The sequence below is a fragment of the Erpetoichthys calabaricus genome, chromosome 11 (genome assembly GCF_900747795.2).
Source record: "Erpetoichthys calabaricus chromosome 11, fErpCal1.3, whole genome shotgun sequence".
In the NCBI taxonomy this organism is placed as follows: domain Eukaryota; kingdom Metazoa; phylum Chordata; class Cladistia; order Polypteriformes; family Polypteridae; genus Erpetoichthys; species Erpetoichthys calabaricus.
The window spans coordinates 39,268,127-39,286,968 of record NC_041404.2 but is presented as its reverse complement, the minus strand read 5'-3'; the positions used below and the strand labels follow the sequence as shown (position 1 = coordinate 39,286,968).

The window sequence follows — 18,842 nt, the reverse complement described above, 5'->3', positions numbered from 1 at the left end:
CTCAAAAATTAACGTCATTTACCTTCGTTCCCGCATTTGACTCATGCTGTAAATCTCTTCCTTGTTTTTAGTTCACGTGATTACGTAGGAGGCGTGATGACGCGATACGTGACGCCGCCTCCTCCATTAGAGTATATGGACAAAAAACATGTTCCAGTTATGACCATTACGCGTAGAATTTCGAAATGAAACCTGCCTAACTTTTGTAAGTAAGCTGTAAGGAATGAGCCTGCCAAATTTCAGCCTTCCACCTACACGGGAAGTTCGAGAATTAGTGATGAGTCAGTCAGTCAGTCAGTCAGTCAGTCAGTCAGTCAGTCAGTGAGGGCTTTGCCTTTTATTAATATGTATAGATAAAATAATACATAAAAAAATTAAACATGAGATTGTTTTTAACAATATTTTTAAAACCAACAAGAATAATTAAAATAAATATTCAACGCTGCTCAATCTGAAACTTGTGCATTTGAGCATTGTAAATGTTTTTCATTATTCACTTTTTTAATTTTTGCACAATCCTTTTTTATCAAATTTGGGTGTGTCCTGGTGTTATTTATGGTTTCAAATTATTTTTATTTTTGAAACAGTAATATCACCAATTTGGCTTGTTGGGTTAGTGGTGTAGGTTTTTTTTTTCTCCAAAAAATCAATCATAAATACTAATCGTTTTTTCAAATATAGTTAGGGTAAGTAAATCATGTTCAAAATAGGAATTATTTTTGATTGTGCACTTTGCATGTTATTTTTGGCATTTAGTTTTCAGGGATTCTCTGGTTTCATAACACCCACATTCCACTCATTTTTACTTTAATCTATGGGTTGTTTTTTCTTGTATATGGCCATTTGGTTTTCTAGTTTTTCTATAAACAGTGACAATATGCTTGTACATTTGTTTATGAACAATGGTGGAATTTCCAGTTTTCAAAGAAAACAGAAGAATAATAAGCATGTACATTGTTACACAATTTTTGACAATTTCCAAAGAAAGCTTTAATGCCAATGCTTCTTGTTAATGGACAATGTGAAACTTATTGTGTATAAATTCACAATTTGTGCACATTTGAGAGTCACTAGGAGCTAGGAGAGACTTTATGTTGTAACATTAAGGGTTGCCAAAAAATAAGAAACCTGTCTAACTGCGAATATTACCTAAAGAGCATACACTAACACAATAATGCTGAAAAGAGGCAGAAAAATACAACTTAAAATCTACTAGCTAATTTGTATGTCAAAGTAATAGAGTTCTGCCTTTGTAAAACGCAATCAGAATAGCTGATGATTTTACCATGTTTGAAGATTATTGGAGTTCACCAGCCGGACCAAACAAAATGTAACAACATAAATGACATGTACAAACATAGTGCAAAACTGCATTTAGTCTTTCATAGAACCTAAAAATAAAGTAAGCAGAAACATGAACAAAATTATAAACTGCTCAAAAAAATTAAAGGAACACTTTGAAAACACATTAGATCTCAATGGGAAAAAAATCCTGCCGGCTGTCGTTACTGATATGGACTGGGTAATGTGTTAGGAACGAAAGGATGGCACATCGTTTGATGGAAATTAAAATTATCAACTTACAGAGGGCTGAATTCAAAGACACCCTGGAAATCAATGTGAAAAAATGATGTGGCAGGCAGGCTAGCCCATTTTGCCGAAATTTCATTGCAGCAACTCCAAATAGTACTCAGTAGTTTGTATGGCCCCCATGTGCTTGTATGCATGCCTGACAACGTCGTTGGGGGGCATGCTCCTAATGAGACTACAGATGGTGTCCTGGGGATCTCCTCCCAGATCTGGACCAGGGCATCACTGAGCTCCTGGACAGTCTGAGGTGCAACCTAGCGGCATCGGATGGACCGAAACATAATGTCCCAGAGGTGTTCTATTGGATTTAGGTCAGGTGAGTGAGCATGGGGGCCAATCATTGGTATCAATTCCTTCATCCTCCAGGAACTGCCGGCATACTCTCGCCACATGAGGTCGGGCATTGTTGTATATTAGGAGGAACCCAGGACCCACTGCACCAGCATAGGGTATGACAATGGGTCCAAGGATTTCATCCAATTCCTAATGGCAGTCAAGTGCCATTGTCTAGCCTGTAGAGTTCTGTGTGTCCCTCCATGGATATGCCTCCCCAGACCATCACTGACCCACCACCAAACTGGTCATGCTGAACGATGTAACAGGCAGCATAACGTTCTTCACGGCTTCTCCAGACCCTTTCACATCTGTCACATGTACTCAGGGTGAACCTTCTCTCATCTGTGAAAAGCACAGGGCACCAGTGGTGGACCTGCCAATTCTAGTTTTCCATGGCAAATGCCGATCAAGCTCCATGGTGCCGAACAGTGAGCACAGGGCCCACTAGAGGACGTTGGGCCCTCAGGCCACCGTCATGAAGTCTGTTTCTGATTGTTTGGTCAGAGACATTCACACCAGTGGCCTGCTGGAGGTCATTTTGTAAGCCTCTGGCAGTGCTCATCCTGTTCCTCCTTGCCCAAAGGAGCAGATACCGGTCAGTCCTGCTGATGGGTTAAGGACCTTCTACGGCCCTGTCCAGCTCTCCTAGAGTAACTGCCTGTCTCCTCTTTGCCCTTGAGACTGTGCTGGGAGACACAGCAAACCTTCTGGCAATGGCACGTATTGATGTGACATCCTGGAGAAGCTGGACTACCTGTTCCAGCTCTGTAGGGTCCAGGTATCACCTCATGCTACCAATAGTGACACTGACCGTAGCCAAATGCAAAACTATTGGAAAAACAAATGAGGAGGGAAAAATGTCAGTGGCATCCTCCTGTTAAACCATTCCTGTTTTGGGGGTCATCTCATTGTTGCCCCTCTAGTGCACCAAAGCAGCTGAAACTGATTAACAACCCCCTCTGCTACTTAACTGACAAGATCAATAGCTCAGAAGTTTAATTGACTTGATGCTATACTCTGATTAAAAAGGGTTCCTTTACTTTTTTTGAGCAGGATATATACTGAACAATTAAAAATTATCAGATCAGATTTAGAAATTAGATTAAATTAACTGTATTAATCCCAATGGGAAATTTAGATGCATATAAAAGCTGAAGCATAAAAAACACAGACTCACGGAACAATTAATACAACCAATCAATAGATAGATGCGTGAATAAATACATTTTTTGTTGTACAGAAAGAGCAAAATGAACTTAAAGAGTATAAGCATCTAGTATGGAGGAAGCACTGAACTGCCTCATATCAATGGGCAGAAAAGATCTCCTGAGAGGCTTTCTAGCACACCATGGTGAAATGGGACTGTGGCTAAAACTGCTCCAAGAAAGCACCTCCTACAGGGAATGGAGGGTATTTTTCATGATGGCGTTCAGTTTTGCCACCATTCTCTTTTCCACAACAGCTCCCAGCTGGTCCAAGATTAGCGCTGTGATGGATAAGCCTTTCCTGATAAGTTTGTTCAGGTAGTGTGCTTCTTTTGAACTCAAGTTGGTAAAAGCATGGAATAATACACTGATTACTACAGACTGGTAAAACATTTCCCGCAGTTTGATGTATATGTTACCGGCAATTTATGAAATGCAGGCATTGTATAGAATGCCCAGGCAATGCTTGCATTTCATACATTGCCGGTAGCATATACATCAACAGCCCTGAGCCTCTTTAGGAAGTCCACTCTGCTCTGGCCCATCTTGTACAATACCACTGTGTTGTCAGACTAGTCCAGTTTTCTGTTTATGTAAATCCCAAAGTACTTGTAGCTCTGCTCCACTTCCACATCCTCCTCCTGGATAGTGACTAGTCTCAGAAACACTTTAGCACTCTGGGAGTCCACCATCAACATGTCTGTCTTGCTAAAGTTGAGATACAAATGGTTCTACCTGTACCACAAGTCACCGTCCTGTACAAGCCTCCTCTGCTTTGACTTATTACCATGATTAATGCATCCTATGATGGAGGAGTCATCTGAGAATTTCTGTAGATGGAAAGCACTGGTATTGTATTAAAAGTCTGTTGTGTAGAGGGTAATTAGAAAGAGAGACAGGATAGTTCCCTGAGGTGTTCCCACATTACACAACATCATTTCTGAAACCAGAAGTAGAAGCTGTTTCAGGACCAGCCTCTCACAGGTGTTCTTGATATATGAAGTAAGAGCGACAGGTTATAGTCCTAAAGTCTTGAGCTCACTGGAATGGCCTTTGTTTGGTTCTGGGAAGATACATAATATTTTCCACAACTGGGAAACCTGCTGCAAACTCGGGGAAAAGGAGAACAGGTGTTGAAGGACCCCACAAAGCTGACAGGCTCTTGTTTTCAAGCATCATGTGGCTGATTCCATTTGACCCTGTGGCTGTTTTGGTGCAAAGCTTCCCCGGTTCCCTCCTAACTTGATCAGCATGGACAGACAGTCCAGGAAGTGGAAGGGGACTGGAGACCACAGGTGTAATGTCATTGTAGAGAAAGGTCATGCATGGTGGAGATGAAAGTTGGGATTCCAGAACCTTGTCAGGTTACACACAGAGACTAGCAGTGTTTGGAGGAGAGCTGGGCTGACAAGAATGAGTCAAACCTGCTGACGAACTGGTTCATTTCATTACCTTTGTTCTTGTTCCTTTCCTCTTCAGGTTTGACTGGTTTGGCAGAATGAGAATACTAAAACAAGACTCAAAATTAAATAATGTGCTTCATTAACAGCTACCTATGAAAGTGCTTGGAGTAAAAATGTTGTCCCTCCAGGACTGTTTGACACCCCTGACTTAGCCCGTTCATCAGTTACCTTGCTTTGTATCCTTTTATTGTTTGGCTGAAAGGTAAGAAAAAAAATAACAAATAGTTTTATGTTAAACTAGCAGCATTAATTGGTTACAAATTAAGAAAACGGGCGGAATGAAAACCAGCAGCCACTGCAACTCTCCAGGATCTGAGTTGGACACCCTTGGCTTTAGGCATTCCTTTGCTTATTTTAAAGGTTCACCGACAAATGCGCGATAGACAAATGCGCCCCAACAAAACCGCGACCGACAATTGCGCGCCAACAAACCCGCGAACTGATTTTCGACAAATGCGCGCCGACAAAAACGCGCTGTATCAACAAGCTGTGGAAAGCCTATTGACTGTGTTGACCCACTAATATTTAGCCAGGTATCATGTAATATATAGCAAAATGTTTTATTTCTCATATCTCATAATATTGACATCTAAATTAAGTTATACAAACCATGTTTAAGTAGAACTTTTTATGCTTTTATACTACTAACTAGTCATTTAGCCCGTTACAGTAATGGGCGCTAGAACAGTAGTGCATAAACATTAGTAGGAACAGTCTATATTAAATGGCAAGGGACTTTGACCTCATTCTTTTTGTTGGTCGTATTTTTCTTTCTTTCAGCCTTTCTTTTGTTGATGTTTACTTGCTGAGCTGACCGTTCTTCGTGGGCTGCCGCCGTGTATTGTGTGTCTTTAAATTTTCTGTGACAGTAATAGTGTCTTGTACGGCTCTATTCAATAAGGGCACGCACAAAAAGGCGAGCTTCAAAAGGGCGACCTCAATTGAGCGCGGCGTATAAAGGCGTTCGTAGATAATTTAGTTCAAATGGCTCTGGAATATGTGAAGAGCAACAAAGGTGCAGATCTTTATTTACGCGCGCCTTTATTCGCTGCGCCCAATTGAGGTCGCCATTTTGAAGCTCGCCTTTTTGTGCGCGCCCTTATTGAAGGATACCGTCTTGTACGTCCGCTGGCTTGTACGTCCGTAATATACCTTTAATTTTCTCTGGCAGTAATACAGGCGTGCGCATCGGTAATATGCCTTCAATTTCCTCTGACAGTAATACTGGTTTGTATTTCCGTAAAACGCCTCTAACTTTCTCTGACAGTAATATTGCGCATCGCACCATGCCCCGCGCATGCGCACTTCACATATGGACACCTGGACGCACACAGGGATTTTATTAAAGAGGATTATCGCGCATTTGTCGGTGCGTTTTTGTCAGCGCACATTTGTCGGCGCGATTTTGACGTCGCGATTTTGTGAGCGCGCATTTGTCGGCGCGGATATGTCAGGTCACTATTTTAACTGCATTGTCTGTTTTTTTTTATTTTGCCATTATTTTATTTTACTGTAGGATCCAAATAGACCTTTGGGTGCCATGCCATCACAGAAAACAAACAGAGTGTTCTGATATTCTGTTCCACTTTCATCACTGCTATTGTATTTATCTGTTAACTGTCTGACTATAACTCATATGTTATTCTGAAGAAATTTTATCAGCTTCTATCAGGCTGCATTCAACGGTGGTTTGTTGCTGACTACAATAGCAGAATGTTTTGTTTGTTTGTTTGTTTGTGTATGTGGTGAGTCATTCATGAAATTTTGCTGAAAAAATGGGGTTGGATTTACAAATGTGAAGGAATCCTGCAGCCAAAATAGCTACATTCCAAAGATTAGGCGTGAGCTTTAGGAAGTGCACTATAATCACACATACCTGCAACTGGAGGAACCGGTCTATCAAGTGCAGCACAGCAACTACTGTGGTCTGTCAAAGGAAGTCTTGCAGCAAATTGGTCTGACATCTTACATGCAACTCATTGCTCAAGAGACGGAGCAAATTAACTTTAAGTAATGAAATATGAAAGAGAATGTTTTATGCTTTTGTTTATTTGCCTTTGTAATTGGACGGCATTGTAATTTACATAACAGTCAAGATCCTCATAACGAAAAAGGTCTGGAGTAACCAGTAAAGAGACACCGACAACCGCACTTCTGCATTCAGCAAATCTGAATTCCAGGACTGTACACACAGCGCATTTTACGGTTTGTGGAGGGTTTACTGTCAAAACCTTTATGATTGTTAACTTAATTTAGGATTTTCTAATTGGTTACTGATGCAGCTGTAACTGGTAAAGTTCTGGATTTTAGTGTTTTGCTGCACATTTTAATAAATGTTATTGCTCTTAGCGTTTATTTTGGGATATAATAACTTGAGGTGGGTGGCATGGTGATGATCTGGTTAATAGAGCTGCCTGACAGATCCAGCATCATAGCTGTGTATACCTTGCTGTAGTTTTCTGTGTGGAGTTTGCTCATTTTATTCATGTCCATGTGAGTCTTCCTTCAAGTACTTTTCCTCCCATGTTCCCAAAGCCAGAAAATATGAGTGACTGTGACAGACTGGCATTATGTCCAGGGTTGTTTCCTGCCATGTGACTGTTGTTTGCCAGGATATTACTCTAGCTCTTTAGCACCCTAAAATTCAATGTTGTAATATATTATGTTATAATTAGGGGGCAATGTGAAATTACCGACACACTGCTGTTTTTGGAAAGTTTTCTAGTGCCAATTAGTTTCCCTCGTGATGGATTGGAATTCTATGACAGAAATAGCTCACTTAACATAGTAGATGATTTTTTTTTGTTTGCTATTTCCTTTCAGGATGATTCCATTGTCTAGTTTTCAAATGTGTAAAGTAACTGATCTTCTACTTACATTTCATGTGCTTTCTTGTGAGAAGAGATCTTTATTGGTCAGGAATCATTACAGAGCCAGCTATTTCTTATAAGCTAAAATCAGCTAAAAATCTTTTCGTCCTGTAATTTTAGACTTCAAGACAGCTTTATAGCATCATTGATGAGAGGCTCAATTGTCCTATAGCAGGTCTTGACGTTTTTTAACATAATCGAGAAAACTGGTCCACTGCATTTTAGTAGCTGGAAATGAAGAGCAGCTCAGCTCTGTAATTAACGACTGTGGTAGCTGTGAAAGTTTAACAGTATCTCTAAACCAGTCAGAGATTACAGTGTTGACTTTGCAGTCATCCGCCTCTAGAACAAACATCTTTTGAGAAACCCTGCAGGTGTTAAAGAAGAATAGAACACGTGAACGTTTTGGATGTGGCATAAATCTCAGACCCTGCTTGAGGGAGTTTCTTTTCTAGTGCTCAGATGTTTTAGCCTGCCTCTTTTGTGATGTGGGACATCACTTTCAGGAAAGCACACAGCTGTTTGTTGTCCACCTACATGTGTTTTTAACTTGATCCGAATGAGAATAAGGAGGCAGCATAAACAGAACTGATTAGTTTCGCGGAAAGGTATTGTATGCATTAACAGTACAGATATGTCAGTAAGTCACAGTGGGTCAGGGTGGGCACATCAGGTTAATCTGTAGGTTTGGATTAAGTGGATCTCAGTTGAATGAATGTAGCACCTTCTTTGCATCAAGAGAAGTGTTCACTCTGTAAATGATGAATTCAAACAAACTGAGGAAAAGTTAGAATCAGTTATTTTAAGGCCGAGTTCATTTGAGGAACAAGGATCATATCTGCAGACTGTCAAATCCTGCAGTCCAGTTTGGTAATAATGTTAAACAGGGAGTGTAGGGCACGGTGATTTTATTATATTTTATATAATGTCGCTTAAAGTGTTTAAAGAGATTATTGACAATATTTCTTTATGTAAAAACAGTAAGTCCACTTTTCTTTTATTGAACTTTTCATCTCTGTTCAGCTAACCACATAAAAGAGGACGTGTTAGTAGAGACAGCAAACAGAAGGCTAAACTAGCAAAAATGAAACATTCCACTGAAATGCATGCTTAAGAGTGAATCTTTTGAACCATTGGTTATCTTCATGTATGCAAACCTCTTGAGCATATACTGATATAGTCTGTCAAAATGATATTGGACAGAGAGGGGCGGACGAGCTTTAAAGAGTTATCGGCTCACAATGGAAGTATTACTAAACAGGAGAAGAAGGGAATGTAGCAATGTAACCTTAATAGACTCAAAGCCACAGACATTAAGTGTTTCAGACAGTATCATTTATGATAACTGCAGAAATAACCCGGTGTAAAGGCCAGCCCTGACACAGACAGACGTAGGACACAGGTTCAAAGAACACAACAACAACAACATTTATTTCTATAGCACATTTTCATACAAATAATGTAGCTCAAAGTGCTTGACATGATGAAGAAAGAGAAAAAAGACAAAATAAATAAGAATTAAAATAAGAGAACACTAATTAACATAGAATAAAAGTAAGGTCCGATGGCCAGGGAGGACAGAAAAAAACAAAACAAAGCTGTAGATGGCTGGAGAAAAAAATAAAATCTGCAGGGGTTCCAGGCCATGAGACCACCCAGCCCCCTCTAGGCATTCTACCTAACATAAATGACCTCAATCAGTCCTCATTGTATTCAGGGTTCTCATGGAAGAACTTGATGATGATGGTCACGTGGACTTGTGGCCTTTAGTCCACCAATTTAGGGACATCACGGTGCTATGATCAGGTGGTGGTGGCACAGGTCGCCACCCCAGAAAACCAGAAAAAGAACAGAAGAGAAAGTAGGGGTTAGACGCAGCGGCTGTGTGCTCTCCGACTCAGATTGTGTTTTTTCCACCCTGCCTGGATAAATACACGTATAGCCGGCAGGATATTTTAACTATCGGTTTACGGAGCGAGAGTTGCTCGACCTCCAAGTTTCTCCGCGTCCACAACATTCCGGACAACATCGCACGAACACCGGGCTCTCCGTGGGTTACAATCCCAGCTTCGAGGAGCCGGCGGCGGCGCAAAGAACGTAAACAAAAGAGGGGGTGCCGAGGCGGCGTGCTAGTGAGGCTAAGGAAGCAGCCACACAAACCACCGCTTCCAAGCATTTTCTCCTCAAATGTGAGGTCGCTGGCAAACAAAGTGGACAAGTGGCAGCTGCGGATTGCAACGGAAAAGATCATCAGGGACTGCTGCATATTGCTGATCATGGAGACGTGGCTTAATCCACTCATACCGGACACGGCGATCGAGATAGCAGGCCACACAGCACACAGGCAAGACAGGACAGAGCAATCCGGTAAGAAGAGAGGAGGGGGGCTGTGCATTTATGTGAACAATAGCTGGTGCACAAATTCCACCATAGTCACCAGACACTGCTCTCCAGACGTGGAGTTTATGACAATTAAATGCAGACCCATATACCTCCCCCGTGAATTCAATGCTATACTGCTAACTGCTGTGTACACAGCACCAGATGCTAATGCTAACTTGGCTCTGGGGCTTTTGCATGACACCATCAGCAGTAAACAGAGCAAGCATCCTGAGGCTGTTCACATCATTTCTGGGGACTTTAATCATGCAGATCTGAAAGCAGTTCTCCCTCAATTCCATCAACACATAAAGTGTGCAACCAGGGGAGTAAAAACACTGGACAAGTTGTACACAAACATCAGACAGGCCTATAGGGCTAAACCCCTAGCACACCTTGGCCAGTCTGATCATACATCTCTGCTTCTAATCCCTGCATATACTCCCCTCAGGAAACAAGCTCCCATTATGACCAGGACTGTTACCATATGGCCCGAGGAGGCCTCCCAACAGTTGCAGGACTGCTTCCAGAGAACCGATTGGGAGGTTTTCTATCACCAAGACTTGGAGTACCACACTACGGCAGTCCTGGATTACATCAGGTTCTGCACAGACAACGTCACCAGGGACAGACGCATAAGGATTTATCCTAACAGGAAGCCCTGGATGACGAGGGATGTCCAGAGTCTGCTGAAAGCTAGGAATACTGCTTTCAGGTCTGGGGATGGGGCTCTTTACAGTGTAGCCAGAGCGAAACTGAAGAGAGGCATCCAAAAGGCCAAGGCAGCATACAGAAGAAGGATAGAAGATCATCTGAGGAGTAACAACACCAGGCAGGTGTGGCAGGGTGTCCAGCACATCACTGGCTACAAATCCAGCAACTCATTGGCCGCTGAGGGAGACGCTTCTCTGGCAGAGGAGCTGAACATCTTCTTTGCCCGCTTTGAGGCAACACCAACAGCAGCTCCATCACAACAGCCTGTTCACAACAGCAATATACTCACAGTGGAAGAGTGTGAGGTGAGGCGGGTGATGAGGAAAGTGAACCCGAGGAAGGCTGCAGGACCCGACGGTGTGGCTGGACGGGTGCTGAAAGACTGTGCAGATCAACTGGCCGGAATCTTCACCAGGATTTTCAACCAGTCCCTGTCCCAGGCCACTGTCCCATCCTGCCTCAAGTCCTCAATCATTGTTCCGCTGCCGAAAAAATCCAACACAAACAGTCTGAATGATTTCCGCCCAGTGGCACTCACATCTGTCATCATGAAGTGCTTTGAGAAACTGGTGCGGAGTCATATCATTGCCTGCCTGCCAGCAGACCTGGACCCATTTCAATTTGCTTACAAAGCAAAGAGATCCACGGAGGATGCTGTGGCCACAGCCCTTCATGCTGCCCTGACCCACCTGGAGCAGCAGGGGAGTTACGCCAGACTGCTCTTTGTAGACTTCAGCTCGGCATTTAACACCATCCTCCGACAACGACTGGTGTCCAAACTGGCAGATCTGGGACTTCCATCACTCACCTGCAGTTGGATACTGGACTTCCTGTCGGGTCGCTCCCAGAGGGTCAGGCTGGGTCTCCACACATCCACTGTTCTCAGCCTCAATACTGGGATGCCGCAGGGTTGTGTGCTCAGCCCGCTCCTCTACACCCTCTACACATATGACTGTGTCCCCACTCACCATAGCAACAAGATTGTAAAGTTTGCGGATTACACGACGGTGGTCGGACTCATCTCGGGCAAGGAGGGTGAGCTAGCATACAGGGACGAGGTGGAGCGACTGTCAGAGTGGTGTACAGTCAATAACCTGCTCCTCAACAACAAAAAAACAAAGGAGCTTGTTATTGACTTTAGGAAAAACAAAACTAACATCCAGCCACTCATCATTGGCGGGGCATATGTGGAGAGGGTCCCGGTGTTCAGGTTTCTGGGTATGGAGCTGGAGGATGACCTGACCTGGAGTGCCAACACCAAGGAGCTGCTAAAGAAGGCGCAGCAGAGACTGTATTTTCTGAGAATTCTCAGAAAGAACCACCTCCCAAAAAATCTGCTCCTTGCTTTTTATCATTGTTCCATTGAGAGTGTGCTCACGTATGGACTGTGTGTGTGGTACGGCAGCTGCACTTCCTCAGAAAAGAAAGCGCTACACAGGGTCGTCAGGATAGCGGAGAGAACAACTGGCTGTACCCTCCCCACTCTGGAACAAATCTACACATCCCGAAGCCACAAAAAAGCAATAGACATTTTACAGGACTCATCACATCCCGGTCATTGTGTCTTCCAGCTTTTGCCATCGGGCAAGAGATACAGAGCTATGAAAACTAGGACAAACCGCCTTAAAAACAGCTTTTATCCGAAAGCAATCATGGCCCTGAACTCAAAATAAAACTGCTCCATATTATTCTTCCAATGTGCAATATAGACCGTAAGTCAACAAGTGCAATTTGTATATTTATTACTATTCGGTTTGTTATTATATTCAGTCTTTTTGTCTTTTTGTCATTTTAACTCTTATTCCTCACACTGAGTCGATTGCACCTTCAATTTCGTTGTTTCTTTGTAAAAGTGACAATGACAATAAAGATCTATCTATCTATCTATCTATCTATCTATCTATCTATCTATCTATCTATCTATCTATCTATCTATCTATCTATCTATCTATCTATCTATCTATCTATCTATCTATCTATCTATCTATCTATCTATCTATCTATCTATCTAGTACGGATTTTGAATATGAATACCATGAATAATAATGATAATTAATTGAATATACAGAGCATCAGGATTAAACTAAGATGAAGCTGTGAGAAAGCCATGTTAAAGTAATGTGTTTTCAGCAGTTTTTTAAAGTGCTCCACTGTATTAGCCTGGCGAATTCCTATTGGCAAGCTATTCCAGATTTTAGGTGCATAACAGCAGAAGGCCGCCTCACCAATTCTTTTAAGTTTAGCTCTTGGAATTCTAAGCAGACCCTCATTTGAAGATCTAAGGTTATGATAGGGAGTGTAAGACATTCCGAAATATAAGATGGAGTGAGATTATTTGAGGCTTTGTAAACTATGAGCAGGATTTTAAAGTCAAATCTAAATGACACAGGTAAACCAATGTAGTGACATTAAAACTGGAGAAATGTGCTGGGATTTTCTTTTCCTAGTTAAGATTCTAGCAGCTGCATTCTGCACTCTTTGCAATCGATTTACTTCTTTTTTTGGGTAGTCCTGAGAGGAGAGCGTTACAGTAATCTAGCCGACTGAAAACAAAAGCGTGGATTAATTTCTCAGCATCTTGCAATGTTATAAGAGGTCTAACTTTTGCTATATTTCTTAAGTGAAAAAATGCTGTCCTAGTGATCTGATTAATATCTGATTTAAAATTCAGGTCAGAGTCAATAGTTACCACTAAATTCTTTACCTCCATCTTGACTTTTAATCCTAATGCATCAAGTTTATTTCTAATAACCTCGTTATATCCATTATTGACAATCACTAAAATGTCAGTTTTCTCTTTATTTAGTTTGAGAACTCATCCATTCAGAAACACAAGTGGTGTTTATTTTCTTTTTCCCTTGTGGGAAACACGTTCCCCGTTCCCCACAAGTATAACACACAGTCCCCAGCACAACACAATACTTTTCATTCTCTTTTCTCTTTCTTTGTCCTCCACTCTACCTCCAGCAAGCTTCATCCTCTTCATCCTGACTCTGGCTCCTTTTATAACACACCCGGAAGTGCTCCCCGTGTTGACAACTTATTTCTGGCAGCACTTCCGGGTGTGGTGGAAGAGCTTTTTCTGTTAGGCTGAGCAACAGCTACAGCACCCCCTGGCGATGCCTACGGATCCCAACAGGGCTGCACCAAACTCCAACTCCCATGAAGCCCTGCGGGAGTCCTAGGCACCGCTGCAACCCTGGGGGGCTGCCATCTAGTGTTCCGGGGAAGGTACTGTCCTGACCAGGCTTGCTCCCATGGTCTATACAAGAGAAAAGCGTCCCGGCCAGGCAAGGCAATGAGCCTTGGCAAAAAGGCAATGGCAAAAGCACGGGGGGAAATAGAAGAATTTCAATGAATACCAAGTGGAGGCAAGGAAAAACATACTATTTGTTGGTTTAAACAGTGGTAAAAACGACAAAAGGAAGTTGATCGAGTGACATAGAATGTCGGAGAAACTCGAAAGCTCAAGTTCACAAAGTCACACAGCGCCCAAAATAAAAAAGAAGTCAGACATCAAAGTTGCCGTGAAAAGGCAAGTCGTAGCCCACCGTCTGAGTATCACATGAAAGCTTTTTAGGGTACAGAGAAATAAAAAAATAGGTACATAGTGGGAAAAAAGCACGAAATGTCAACTTTAATCTCTAAATTTCCACTTTAATCACGTAGTTTATTTGTCTTTAAAATAGAAAATCATAAACTTCATCTTAAAATCGTTTAATTTACTAGTTTCTCAAATCCCATCGTAACTAAAATATAAAGTGCAATATAAATAAAATTTATTATTATTATTATTATAAAGTAGCACATTAAATGCTTTGTTTTGTATTTGATCTTCTATGTGCTCTATGTGTTCGAATCACTGCGTGCTTCCGGGCTTTCTCTTCCTCCGACAGGACACATAATCCATTACATTCATAATATTACTGCTCTATGAATAATTAAAATACTGAGATGTATACGTGATATCATTTTAATGATGATAGGAGTTAAAGCATCTTATTAAACATGGGAACACAGTGGTGCAGTGATTGTTCCTGTCTCACGCAAGATGCTTGCTTTGCCATGTGTGACCTTCGATTAAATAATTTATTGCAGCAGTACTGTCTTTCTCAAACGTACTAGCCTGTGGCATGGATTTAGACTGGCTGTCCATCTGTGATCAAATTCATTTACTTAAACGCATATTCTAAGTGACTGCATTCCAACCTTACCTAATACATTATAGTGTAAATTCTAGTACCAGAGCAGAAGTTCAGTGGTCATTCAAATATGGAGTATTAACAGGACCCTGTAAACACCACAGTGTATTTCATCCATCCATTGTCTCCCGCTTATCCGAGGTCAGGTCGCGGGGGCAGCAGCTTGAGCAGAGATGCCCAGACTTCCCTCTCCCCGGCCACTTCTTCAAGCTCTTCTGGGAGAATCCCAAGGCGTTCCCAGGCCAGTCGAGAGACATAGTCCCTCCAGCATGTCCTGGGTCTTCCCCGGGGCCTCCTCCCGGTTAGACGTGCCCGGAACACCTCACCAGGGAGGCGTCCAGGAGGCATCCTGATCAGATGCCCGAGCCACCTCATCTGACTCCTCTCGATGCGGAGGAGCAGCGGCTCTACTCTGAGCCCTTCCCGGATGACTGAGCTTCTCACCCTATCTTTAAGGGAAAGCCCAGACACCCTGCGGAGGAAACTCATTTCAGCCGCTTGTATTCGCGATCTCGTTCTTTCGGTCACTACCCATAGCTCATGACCATAGGTGAGGGTAGGAACATAGATCAACTGGTAAATTGAGAGCTTCGCCTTGCGGCTCAGCTCCTTTTTCACCACGACAGACTGATGCAGCGCCCGCATTACTGCGGATGCCGCACCGATCCGCCTGTCGATCTCACGCTCCATTCTTCCCTCACTCATGAACAAGACCCCGAGATACTTGAACTCCTCCACTTGGGGCAGGATCTCGCTACCAACCCTGAGAGGGCACTCCACCCTTTTCCGGCTGAGGACCATGGTCTCAGATTTGGAGGTGCTGATTCTCATCCCAGCCGCTTCACACTCGGCTGCGAACCGATCCAGAGAGAGCTGAAGATCACGGCCTGATGAAGCAAACAGGACAACATCATCTGCAAAAAGCAGTGACCCAATCCTGAGCCCACCAAACCGGACCCCCTCAACGCCCTGGCTGCGCCTAGAAATTCTGTCCATAAAAGTTATGAACAGAATCGGTGACAAAGGGCAGCCCTGGCGGAGTCCAACTCTCACTGGAAACGGGTTCGACTTATTGCCGGCAATGCGGACCAAGCTCTGGCACCAATCGTACAGGGACCGAACAGCCCTTATCAGGGGGGCCGGTACCCCATACTCTCAGAGTACCCCCCACAGGATTCCCCGAGGGACACGGTCGAATGCCTTTTCCAAGTCCACAAAACACATGTAGACTGGTTGGGCAAACTCCCATGCACCCTCCAGGACCCTGCTAAGGGTATAGAGCTGGTCCACTGTTCCGCGACCAGGACGAAAACCACACTGTTCCTCCTGAATTCGAGGTTCGACTATCCGATGGACCCTCCTCTCCAGGACCCCTGAATAGACTTTTCCAGGGAGGCTGAGGAGTGTGATCCCTCTGTAGTTGGAACACACCCTTCGATCCCCCTTCTTAAAGAGCGGGACGACCACCCCGGTCTGCCAATCCAGAGGCACTGTCTCTGATGTCCATGCGATGTTGCAGAGGCGTGTCAACCAAGACAGCCCTACAACATCCAGAGCCTTGAGGAATTTCGGGCGTATCTCATCCACCCCCGGGGCCCTGCCACCAAGGAGTTTTTTGACCACCTTGGTGATCTCAGTCCCAGAGATGGGGGAGCCCACCTCTGAGTCCCCAGGCTCTGCTTCCTCATTGGAAGGCATGTTAATGGGATTGAGGAGGTCTTCGAAGTACTCCCCCCACCGGCCCACAACGTCCTGAGTCGAGGTCAGCAGCGCACCATCCCCACCATATACAGTGTTGACACTGCACTGCTTCCCCTTCCTGAGACGCCGGATGGTGGACCAGAATCTCCTCGAAGCCGTCCGAAAGTCATTCTCCATGGCCTCCCCAAACTTCTCTCATGCCCGAGTTTTTGCCTCAGCAACCACCAAAGCCGCATTCCGCTTGGCCTGCCGGTACCTATCAGCTGCCTCCAGGGTCCCACAGGACAAAAGGGTCCTGTAGGACTCCTTCTTCAGCTTGACGGCATCCTTCACCGCCGGTGTCCACCAATGGGTTCGGGGATTGCCGCCACGACAGGCACCGACCACCTTATGGCCACAGCTCCGGTCAGCCGCCTCAACAATAGAGGCACGGAACATGGCCCATTCGGACTCAATGTCCCCCACCTCCCTCTGGATGTGGTCGAAGTTCTGCCGGAGGGGGGAGTTGAAGCTACTTCTGACAGGGGGCTCTGCCAGACGTTCCCAGCAGACAATCACAACACGTTTGGGCCTACCAGGCCTGACCGGCATCCTCCCCCACCATCGAAGCCAACTCACCACCAGGTGGTGATCAGTTGACAGCTCCGCTCCTCTCTTCACCCGAGTGTCCAAGACATGTAGCCGCAAGTCCGACGACACGACCACAATGTCGATCATCGAACTGAGGCCTAGGGTGTCCTGGTGCCAAGTGCACATATGAACACCCCTATGCTTGAACATGGTGTTCGTTATGGACAATCCGTGACGAGCACAGAAGTCCAATAACAAAACACCACTCGGGTTCAGATCGGGGGGGGCCATTCCTCCCAATCACGCCCTTCCAGGTCTCACTGTCATTGCCCACGTGAGCATTGAAGTCTTCCAGCAGTATAAGGGAGTCCCCAGAAGGTATGCCCTCTAGCACCCCCTCCAGGGACTCCAAAAAGGGTGGGTACTCCGAACTGCTGTTCGGTGCATACGCACAAACAACAGTTAGGACCCGTCCCCCCACCTGAAGGCGAAGAGAGGCTACCCTCTCGTCCACCGGGGTAAACCCCAATGTACAGGCTCCAAGTTGGGGGGCAATAAGTATACCCACACCTGCTCGGCGCCTCTCACCGGGGGCAACTCCAGAGTGGTACAGAGTCCAGCCCCTCTCAAGGAGATTGGTTCCAGAGTCCAAGCTGTGCATCGAGGTGAGTCCGACTATATCTAGCCGGAACCTTTTAACTTCGCGCACTAGCTCAGGCTCTTTCCCCTTCAGATAGGTGACATTCCACGTCCCAAGAGCCAGCTTCTGTAGCCGAGGATCGGACCGCCAAGGTCCCCGCCTTCGGCCACCACCCAACTCACACTGCACCCCGACCTCCTTGGCCCCCTCCCATAGGTGGTGAGCCCATGGGAAGGGGGACCCACGTTGCCTCTTCAGGCTGTGCCCGGCCGAGCCCCATGGGTGCAGGCCCGGCCACCAGGCGCTCGCCATCGAGCCCCACCTCCAGGCCTGGCTCCAGAGTGGGGCCCCAGTGACCAGCGTCCGGGCAAGGGAAAACGCCGTCCAAAATTGTTTTTCATCATAGGAGGTTTGTTTAACCGCTCTTTGTCTCATCCCTCACCTAGGACCAGTTTGCCTTGGGTGGCCCTACCAGGGGCATAAAGCCCCGGACAACAGAGCTCCTAGGATCACTGGGACATGCAAACCCCTCCACCACGATAAGGTGGCGGTTGAAGGAGGGGAGTGTATTTCATACACCAATATAAATGTTATATATATATAAAAAAATGCTGATTAAAAAAAAAAAAAAAAAAAAAAAAAAAAATTTCAAATATAAAAATGTTAATAACATTTATATTAGTGTATTTCATACACCAATATAAATGTTATTAACATTTTATATTTGAAATTTTTTTTAATCAGCATTTTTTGTATCAAATTACATGTCTTCATTCTGTTTCTTCTAGCCAGTCTATATATGTTCTTCACTGAGATCCAATGATGATTTTATCCTGTCGGCTGAGAAAACTCAATCACTGCATAGCTGCTGGTTTTTAATTGTCTTTTTTAAATTCTTTGATTTGAGTTTATTTAGAAGGAATGGCTGATGTTTACTATCAGGTCTTATCTGATATCAACATATCAAAGCTCTCTTCCATTCAGTAGTGCGTGCTGCGGCTGGTGAGGTGAAGTCCTTTGTCCTCTCACATACACACTTCTGCTATTCTTCTGCTTGTGAGGGATGTAAGCAAGTCCTAAATTTGGATGAATTAATAATTAAATTGACATTTTTTAAAACTGTCTTCCTTCTAAAGCTATTAATATGAGTGCTAATTTCAGGCTGACTTTTC

At 44.2% G+C, this 18,842-nt stretch overlaps 1 protein-coding gene across 1 annotated transcript in view; it reads left to right on the top strand.

The window, feature by feature from the left end:
• The first annotated feature begins 6,534 nt into the window (after positions 1-6,534).
• The window catches only part of LOC114660339 (metabotropic glutamate receptor 4-like), a 47,664-nt gene continuing 35,356 nt past the window's right edge, over positions 6,535-18,842 (top strand). The window contains exon 1 of the mRNA XM_028812975.2: positions 6,535-6,799. The gene's annotated coding sequence lies outside the window, so the exon portion shown is untranslated. The remainder of the gene's footprint in view (positions 6,800-18,842) is intronic.